Source organism: Petromyzon marinus, chromosome 79 (genome assembly GCF_048934315.1).
Source record: "Petromyzon marinus isolate PM22_M1 ecotype Great Lakes invasive population chromosome 79, UKy_Petmar_22M1.pri1.0, whole genome shotgun sequence".
Lineage (NCBI taxonomy): Eukaryota > Metazoa > Chordata > Hyperoartia > Petromyzontiformes > Petromyzontidae > Petromyzon > Petromyzon marinus.
In genome coordinates this window covers 15,064,295-15,073,291 of record NC_133745.1, presented here as the reverse complement: position 1 = coordinate 15,073,291, position 8,997 = coordinate 15,064,295, and positions in this window count along the sequence as shown.

Genomic DNA, 8,997 nt, shown 5'->3' with positions numbered 1-8,997 from the left:
TCGCAGACCCATCAAGGTGGTACTCGTACTGCTCGCCTCATCGAGTGGAATCCAAAGATATGAGTGGTTAAGCTATGGGATATGAAATGGACGAGCGACCAATAAAACAACATGTTTTATGGGGTTGAATGCTTTTTGCTATTCACAAAATAAAACAATTGTAGTCATGCAAATATCTTATTTAACACAGCACAGCAAAATCAGTTACACCATTCAATCCCGCTCGTCCAGACGGGGAGAATTCAATCACATTTATTCGATGCGACGTTTCTTATGGAATTTAATGAGCGACAACATTTTGACCCCAAACCGAGAGGATTCTGGGATGTTTTGTGTTTTTTTTGTAATAACTCTGGAAGGAAACGTCGCAGACCCATCAAGGTGGTCCTCGTACTGCTCGCCTCATCGAGAGGAATCCAAAGATATGAGTATTTAAACTATTGGATATAAAATGGACGATCGACCAATAAAACGACATGTATTATGGGGTTGAATGCTTTTTGCTATTCACAAACTAAAACAAAAGCAGTCATGCAAATATCTTATTTAACACAGCACAGCAAAATCAGTTGCACCATTCAATTCCGCTCATCCAGACGGGGAGATTTCAATCACATTTATTCGATGCGACGTTTCTTATGGGATTTAATGAGCGACAACATTTTGACCCCAAACCGAGAGGATTCTGGGAAGTTTGTAGTTTTTTGGTAATAACTCTGGAAGGAAACGTCGCAGACCCATCAAGGTGGTACTCGTACTGCTCGCCTCATCGAGTGGAATCCAAAGATATGAGTGGTTAAGCTATGGGATATGAAATGGACGAGCGACCAATAAAACAACATGTTTTATGGGGTTGAATGCTTTTTGCTATTCACAAAATAAAACAATTGTAGTCATGCAAATATCTTATTTAACACAGCACAGCAAAATCATTTGCACCATTCAATCCCGCTCGTCCAGACGGGGAGAATTCAATCACATTTATTCGATGCGACGTTTCTTATGGAATTTAATGAGCGACAACATTTTGACCCCAAACCGAGAGGATTCTGGGATGTTTTGTGTTTTTTTTGTAATAACTCTGGAAGGAAACGTCGCAGACCCATCAAGGTGGTACTCGTACTGCTCGCCTCATCGAGAGGAATCCAAAGATATGAGTATTTAAACTATTGGATATAAAATGGACGATCGACCAATAAAACGACATGTATTATGGGGTTGAATGCTTTTTGCTATTCACAAACTAAAAAAAAAGCAGTCATGCAAATATCTTATTTAACACAGCACAGCAAAATCAGTTGCACCATTCAATTCCGCTCATCCAGACGGGGAGATTTCAATCACATTTATTCGATGCGACGTTTCTTATGGGATTTAATGAGCGACAACATTTTGACCCCAAACCGAGTGGATTCTGGGATGTTTGTGGTTTTTTTGTAATAACTCTGGAAAGAAACGTCGCAGACCCATCAAGGTGGTACTCGTCCTGCTCGCCTCATCGAGTGGAATCCAAAAGTATGAGTGGTTAAGCTATGGGATATGAAATGGACGAGCGACCAATAAAACAACATGTATTATGGGGTTGAATGCTTTTTGCTATTCACAAAATAAAACAAAAGCAGGCATGCAAATATCTTATTTAACACAGCACAGCAAAATCAGTTGCACCATTCAATCCTGCTCGTCCAGACGGGGAGAATTCACTCACATTTATTAGATGCGATGTTTCTTATCGGATTTAATGAGCGACAACATTTTGACCCCAAACCGAGAGGATTCGGGAAGTTTGTGGTTTTTTGGTAATAACTCTGGAAGGAAACGTCGCAGACCCATCAAGGTGGTACTCGTACTGCTCGCCGCATCGAGTGGAATCCAAAGATATGAGTGGTTAAGCTATGGGATATGAAATGGACGAGCGACCAATAAAACAACATGTTTTATGGGGTTGAATGCTTTTTGCTATTCACAAAATAAAACAATTGTAGTCATGCAAATATCTTATTTAACACAGCACAGCAAAATCAGTTACACCATTCAATCCCGCTCGTCCAGACGGGGAGAATTCAATCACATTTATTCGATGCGACGTTTCTTATGGAATTTAATGAGCGACAACATTTTGACCCCAAACCGAGAGGATTCTGGGATGTTTTGTGTTTTTTTTGTAATAACTCTGGAAGGAAACGTCGCAGACCCATCAAGGTGGTCCTCGTACTGCTCGCCTCATCGAGAGGAATCCAAAGATATGAGTATTTAAACTATCGGATATAAAATGGACGATCGACCAATAAAACGACATGTATTATGGGGTTGAATGCTTTTTGCTATTCACAAACTAAAACAAAAGCAGTCATGCAAATATCTTATTTAACACAGCACAGCAAAATCAGTTGCACCATTCAATTCCGCTCATCCAGACGGGGAGATTTCAATCACATTTATTCGATGCGACGTTTCTTATGGAATTTAATGAGCGACAACATTTTGACCCCAAACCGAGAGGATTCTGGGAAGTTTGTAGTTTTTTGGTAATAACTCTGGAAGGAAACGTCGCAGACCCATCAAGGTGGTACTCGTACTGCTCGCCTCATCGAGTGGAATCCAAAGATATGAGTCGTTAAGCTATCGGATATGAAATGGACGAGCGACCAATAAAACAACATGTTTTATGGGGTTTAATGCTTTTTCCTATTCACAAAATAAAACAATTGCAGTCATGCAAATATCTTATTTAAAACAGCACAGCAAAATCAGTTGCACCATTCAATCCCGCTCGTCCAGACGGGGAGAATTCAATCACATTTATTCGATGCGACGTTTCTTATGGAATTTAATGAGCGACAACATTTTGACCCCAAACCGAGAGGATTCTGGGATGTTTTTTTTTTGTAATAACTCTGGAAGGAAACGTCGCAGACCCATCAAGGTGGTACTCGTACTGCTCGCCTCATCGAGAGGAATCCAAAGATATGAGTATTTAAACTATGGGATATAAAATGGACGATCGACCAATAAAACAACATGTTTTATGGGTTGAATGCTTTTTGCTATTCACAAAATAAAACAATTGTAGTCATGCAAATATCTTATTTAACACAGCACAGCAAAACCAGTTGCACCATTCAATCCCGCTCGTCCAGACGGGGAGAATTCAATCACATTTATTCGATGCGACGTTTCTTATGGAATTTAATGAGCGACAACATTTTGACCCCAAACCGAGAGGATTGTGGAATGTTTTGTGTTTTTTTTGTAGTAACTCTGGAAGCAGTCATGCAAATATCTGATTTAACACAGCACAGCAAAATCAGTTACATCATTCAATTCCGCTCGTGCAGACTGGGAGAATTCAATCACATTTATTCGATGCGACGTTTCTTATGGAATTTAATGAGCGACAACATTTTGACCCCAAACCGAGTGGATTCTGGGATGTTTGTAGTTTTTTTGTAATAACTCTGGAAAGAAACGTCGCAGACCCATCAAGGTGGTACTCGTCCTGCTCGCCTCATCGAGTGGAATCCAAAAGTATGAGTGGTTAAGCTATGGGATATGAAATGGACGAGCGACCAATAAAACAACATGTATTATGGGGTTGAATGCTTTTTGCTATTCACAAAGTAAAACAAAAGCAGTCATGCAAATATCTTATTTAACACAGCACAGCAAAATCAGTTGCACCATTCAATCCTGCTCGTCCAGACGGGGAGAATTCACTCACATTTATTAGATGCGATGTTTCTTATGGGATTTAATGAGCGACAACATTTTGACCCCAAACCGAGTGGATTCTGGGATGTTTGTGTTTTTTTTTGTAATAACTCTGGAAAGAAACGTCGCAGACCCATCAAGGTGGTATTCGTACTGCTCGCCTCATCGAGAGGAATCCAAAGGTATGAGTGGTTAAGCTATGGGATATGAAATGGACGAGCGACCAATAAAAAAACATGTATTATGGGGTTGAATTCTTTTTGCTATTCACAAAATAAAACAAAAGCAGTCATGCAAATATCTTATTTAACACAGCACAGCAAAATCAGTTGCACAATTCAATCCCGCTCGTCCAGACGGGGAGAATTCAATCACATTTATTAGATGCGATGTTTCTTATGGGATTTAATGAGCGACAAGATTTTGACCCCAAACCGAGAGGATTCTGGGAAGTTTGTAGTTTTTTGGTAATAACTCTGGAAGGAAACGTCGCAGACCCATCAAGGTGGTACTCGTTCTGCTCGCCTCATCGAGTGGAATCCAAAGAATCGAGTCGTTAAGCTATCGGATATGAAATGGACGAGCGACCAATAAAACAACATGTTTTATGGGGTTTAATGCTTTTTCCTATTCACAAAATAAAACAATTGCAGTCATGCAAATATCTTATTTAAAACAGCACAGCAAAATCAGTTGCACCATTCAATCCCGCTCGTCCAGACGGGGAGAATTCAATCACATTTATTCGATGCGACGTTTCTTATGGAATTTAATGAGCGACAACATTTTGACCCCAAACCAAGAGGATTCTGGGATGTTTTTTTTTTGTAATAACTCTGGAAGGAAACGTCACAGACCCATCAAGGTGGTACTCGTACTGCTCGCCTCATCGAGAGGAATCCAAAGATATGAGTATTTAAACTATGGGATATAAAATGGACGATCGACCAATAAAACAACATGTATTATGGGTTGAATGCTTTTTGCTATTCACAAAATAAAACAATTGTAGTCATGCAAATATCTTATTTAACACAGCACAGCAAAATCAGTTGCACCATTCAATCCCGCTCGTCCAGACGGGGAGAATTCAATCACATTTATTCGATGCGACGTTTCTTATGGAATTTAATGAGCGACAACATTTTGACCCCAAACCGAGAGGATTGTGGGATGTTTTGTGGTTTTTTTGTAGTAACTCTGGAAGCAGTCATGCAAATATCTGATTTAACACAGCACAGCAAAATCAGTTACACCATTCAATTCCGCTCGTGCAGACTGGGAGAATTCAATCACATTTATTCGATGCGACGTTTCTTATGGGATTTAATGAGCGACAACATTTTGACCCCAACCGAGAGGATTCTGGGATGTTTGTGGTTTTTTGGTCATAACTCTGGAAGATAACGTCGCAGACCCATCAAGGTGGTACTCGTACTGCTCGCCTCATCGAGAGGAATCCAAAGATATGAGTGGTTAAGCTATGGGATATAAAATGGACGAGCAACCAATCAAACAACATGTTGTTGTATATGTGGGTGTGTGAAAATTGATGAAAAATAATTAAAATTAAATGAAATTCGAAATTTGCATAATTAATCCAAAATTATGTTAATTCGTGTAATTATGCGTATAACTCTGCTAATTAGAGAGGTAATAGTATTAATTTATACGAGTGGGTGTGGTTGTGTTCATGATAGCCTTCATGATAATCAGACCCCGCCTCGTTGACGAGGTGGGGTTATCAATCAGGATAACGCAATCAATCGTGTGCAGTTACGCTAGTGTCAATTCGGCCTCGTTGTCTAACTTAGTATTATTGATCAGCATAATACAATGATTCTCGCTTTAACACTCTCCGAATGTTCATATTTTAGGTCCCAAGTTCATATCATTCGCTTTAAAGTTTAATGAGTGTGGATTGGTGTGTTTATAGTTTAGGTTCCCATGTTCATATCGTTCGCTTTAGTTTAATGAGTGTGTATTGGTGTGTTTATAGTTTAGGTTCCCATGTTCATATCGTTCGCTTTAGTTTAATGAGTGTGTATTGGTGTGTTTATAGTTTAGGTTCCCGAGTTCATATCTCGTCGCAGGATACAGATCTTATGCAAAAATTTCAGGAAAGAATCACACGACCACTTCTGTATTAATCAATTTATTTTCTAATTAAACCTTAACTATAATATGTATGTGAACTCTCAATCTCGGAACTTCAACACAGTATCCACACGGTATCAAGACAGTACCATCAACGACTGTACGATTTCACTTTGATAACACATGGACCCCGCATAAAGCGATTGCTGTTAGTGAGAGAGAGAGTCAGGACATACAAATGCTATGCTACACAAAAGCTTATACATTATAATATGAACGATCATTATGCTTGAAATGGTCAGCACATTATCACAGGCGATTGATTAACATGCAACGGTATTCATATAAAAAGACAATCAAACAGTTATTATTTCCAAAGGCATAAATGTAACAACAGATCCACCGGACAGACTATAAGATTACCGAAATGGCTTAGTGTGAGGGTATGCGGCGGAACGTGTTATCTCACGGGAGATTAATTAATTAATTAATGCGTGATTAAGATTGTATGATCAGAAAATCGGTTTAGCACGATTCCTCCCCGGGAGCGTAGCTCCGTGGCGAAGGTGCCAAGGGTTAATTCGTATTGATGGATCGGTTGGTAACTTATGCGATTAGAAGCACAGTCCAAAACAAAATATTAAAGAGGGAAATTATGAATATACTTATAAACGACGGACTGTTATCACACGGTTGATGCTTCCACAGTCAGATGGTTCACGGACTTGAGTGTTCGCTTCTGGTTAAGGACCCGTGTAGGTTTGAGTGATATGAATTGTTTTGAATAGTCAGTGTTTGGAATTAATTATTTGCGTTGCCATACGCTGAAGTTGGCATCGCTTGTAGGAGAAGTAGCCTCGCTCCCTTTAGAGCGGTGAGGTGTGTGGGAGTGCATCATACGTATCGCCGCCCTCCTCCACGCAGCAGCCAGCCTCTGTCCACGGGGGAGAGTTGCTTGATCGCTCTCAGTTTTGCTCAGTGGACACCTCTCTCCACTGCTGGATGAGCTGCGCGATCACGCTCGTGCTGGTTCGCTGACAGCAGTTTCTCTCCGCTGTTGGATGATCTGCATCGACACGCTCCCTCTCTCTCTCTGTGTGGAGAACTCGAACGTACACGCTGCTGGTTTGCTGAAAGCAGGTTTCTCTCCGCTGCTGGATGACTCAGGTCGCACGCACTTGTACTGGTTCTCTGACAGCAGGTTTTTCTCCACTGCTGGATGACTCCAGTCGCACGTACTCTTGCTCTGGTTTGCAGAAGCTCTTGCTTGGTGCGTCGGTCGATCTGCAGCTGGACTCAATGTAAATTAAACTTTCAGCAATACTCTGTCTTTCAGCTCTTGGAAATCACACTAGGTGACGCCTAACTACCCTGCGAGTCTTGCCAACGTCAGTGGGTAGCGACGGGCCACTCTGGCTTCTGCTCGCCGCCCCCTGCTCTGCAGCTCGCCGGCTGGCGACCTGTTGCTCTCGTTCCCGATTGGAACTGCTCCTGAACCGACTCACTGGTTGAACTCCCCGCGTTACGACCTCCTCCGAGTCGAACTCCCCGAGTTCCGACCCCCCTGGTCGAACTCTTCCGAGTTGCTCCTCCGAGTCGAACTGTCTCCCGAGAGTCGACCCCCCGGTCGAACTCTGGTGAGCCGACCCCCCCCCCCCGGTCGAACTCTGGTAAGTTGTTCCTCCGAGTTCCTCTTTTTATGCCCAAAAATCCCTTCACTCGGATCCTGCCCAAAAGGCGGGGTTTCTTTCGATTTTTGCTGTGTCAGGATTTGTCCATATGTATCTGCGTCCGTGTGTGTGTCCGTACGTGTGTCAGTGTGTGTCCTTGTGCATCACCCACGGTATATTCCGTTGTCATACTCCTACCATAAAACCCACAAGTAAAACAATCAAATGTTATCAATTGTCTTGAAGGCGCCTCTCTGTCTGGGTGCACAACCTGGAGGGAGGGGTGATATTCCCTCCGACTTTCACCGACGCACAAAGAAATGGTTAAAAAGTTTTAAGTTAACATTTCACTTCATCAGAGTTCCACAGTTATGATTCTGTATTAGTCCAAGGTCTGGGTCAGCTTCCCGTTGTGGTGTTTGACTCGTGTTTCCCCGAGCGTATACACACTCCTACCCCGCGCTGCTGGGATACAAAGACGGCCGGGATCTTCCTTTCTCTCCGACCCTGGGTTTAACATCGCCCTTTGCTTACGTTGCAGTTTTGCTGTGCGCTTGCATTTCTTTTCCTCTCTACTCTTACTTTAACCCGGCTTATTATTTGCGTATGGGTGGATTAGAGCATTCATGTTGACTTAGGAAAACCTGAGTGTTAGGCTTCGGGTCAAGTCGTATAGAAATTATTAAAATATGTATATACATTTCATATTAAATTAATAGACGGGTGATGGTTACATTGACGTAGCTTGTGGCAGGGTTCAATTGAAGTGGGTGTGAAGATCAATAACTTTAGCCTACCCTGTCGTTAAATTCCGACTTTAAGTTACTTTAATAGTAATGCAGAACCAATTAGCTTTTTTTGACTTAACTAGATCTAGGCTAACGCAACCTCCCAGTGACCCTGGCTTTGTGTTTACGTCAGCCCTTTGCAATCCACTGCGCTCTGCTCTCTATCTGCTCCCTCTGACCCTGGGAAGGCTCTGAACGTCAAAATCGTGTTAGTGGGTCAAGGTAAATATGACCCCCACATGCCATGCTGAGGCCTGGTTTGGTGTTTTTATTCATTATTAAAATTAAAAGAAACAATAGAAATATGTATCTATATGTATTGAAAAATTACTTGTTAATATTAAGATGGAAAAGGTGCCTAGATACAACATTCCGCCCTTTTAAAAATGATCGGTGGTCAATTGGCCACGGGTCATTTTTAAAACAAAGAATCTATGCACTTTTCCATCATGAATCATCAATATTACTCAAGTAATTTTTCCTTACAACGCGCGCACGTCACAACTTATGATTACATTTGAAATAAGAAAAGAAATACTAAAAGGAAGGTAAAACAAGGGGAAATTGTTTAACTGGCTACATGTTATAGGAGATGTCGTTATTCCATGTACCCACGTTCAATACTGTCCGCAATCGAAATACATTTTCGGGTTTGACCAGTGGGAAATTCAACAAAAATCCCACCTGTCCGGTCTGGGAGTCCCCATGTATGGGTGTGGCTGTACCCATTT